Here is a 1,780-nt window from a genome sequence, read left to right as displayed (position 1 = left end):
TTATATATTAATATACATTTAAATTCTTGTTTTCAAATTTTGAAGTCTCATATTATATTCCTGAAGTCTTTTTTGCTTAAGATAGAATGAAATGGTTTACGTTACCGCATTTTAAGAATAAAATTAATTAGGTGATTCCCACTATGAGACTTTTGCTTACAATTGTAAAAAACTAATCTGATAAGGGCCAAGTACAAGATAGTTGATTAAAGAAAAAGAAGTCAGATAGTGGTGAAGTACAATTAAAGAACATTCCAGATAAACCATATCTGAAGGGTCAATACCTCAATGTGTTGTTTATTTATATTAAAACCCCACAAAAATTTTTTCAACAATATAATCAATTACTACCACTATTACCATTATCTTTTTCATCCTTATTATTATCACTCATACCTCTATTATTTTTATTGTGTAACCATATTTTATCATCATCGTTATCTCCTCTACCGTCATCATCACCAATACCAATATTATCAATAATAAAGTTCTCTTCTTTCATTTCTTATTCGATATTTTTTTTTCCTTTAAAAAGTATTATACTATAATTACTTTTTTTTGCATCATTTTTATCAATGATTTTTCTTCACTTAACCACCATTGATGAAGCAATTTTTTAAAAACAAAGTTATTAATAGTTTGTGGAGGTTTAAAACCCTCACAAAATAAAAATAAAACCCCACAAAACTAATTTTTATTATTATTTAATAAATTTTTTAACAGAGAGACCGTATTGTCCCAAAAAAAAGGTTGAGAATTGAAGTGTCTCTTTTTTTCTTTTAGATAGGAATCACTTTGTTCTTCATGAAAATGAACAAAAGCCAAATTGAGTGTTTACTCTATATATAATCTTTCAGTTTGGCAAATTATTAATTGATTTGTGATAAATCGGTATTTTATTTAAAAATTTATTATTGACCAATAAATTAATATATATACAAAATCAAATTCAAACCTTAAAGAGATATATACTTGGTCAATTCAAATTGGTCAGACATATATATTCTTTGCGTTAGCCACTAATTAAAATTTTTTACAGTCTTAAAAATTGCTAAAAGATCTAAAAAAAAGAGGCACTTTTATTTTTCTCAAAAGAGGTGTTCCTTTGAGAAGGAGAAAGTAATATTAGTAACCATATCAGGTATCAACACTATAAAAATAGGTTGCATTTAATGTCATGGTAAAAGACTAGATCGCTGTATTTAACTATAATAGAATCAAGTTTAAATTAAAAATACAAAATAAAAAGATTCAGATAGATAGCAACAACTACTACAATGTCCACATACAAACATTATAGCAACCGCAATTACTGTTTACAACCTTGAACAATAATGATCAAATGCACTTCGAGTTATGGCTTGTTTCTTGGTGTATATTAGATAATTTTGTTCTATTTGATGTACTTGTATGCAAATTTATATTATGAGGATATCTTTCGGAATTAATTAATACTATCATTAGGGGCGGAGCTAGATTAATTTTTAGAGAAGGGTCAAAAAAGACTTTATAAATAACAAAGGATAAAATAAAAATTTTAAGGAAATTAAATTAAAATTTATGCATAACTTATAAAAAAAATTTGATAGTTGGGAGAGGTCATTGTCCCCCTTAATTTATACGTGGCTCTGCGTCTGCTATCATAGTAGTGAAATAGATCCTATAATAAATAGTAGTAACTAATATGAGTAATATTACGTGATCAATAATAAATATTATTATTTTGGATCAATATTTGATCGATAAATTATTTATACCTATATTTTTAAATATTTATATA

Source organism: Arachis ipaensis, chromosome B05 (assembly GCF_000816755.2).
Source record: "Arachis ipaensis cultivar K30076 chromosome B05, Araip1.1, whole genome shotgun sequence".
Lineage (NCBI taxonomy): Eukaryota > Viridiplantae > Streptophyta > Magnoliopsida > Fabales > Fabaceae > Arachis > Arachis ipaensis.
This window is presented reverse-complemented; position numbering follows the sequence as displayed.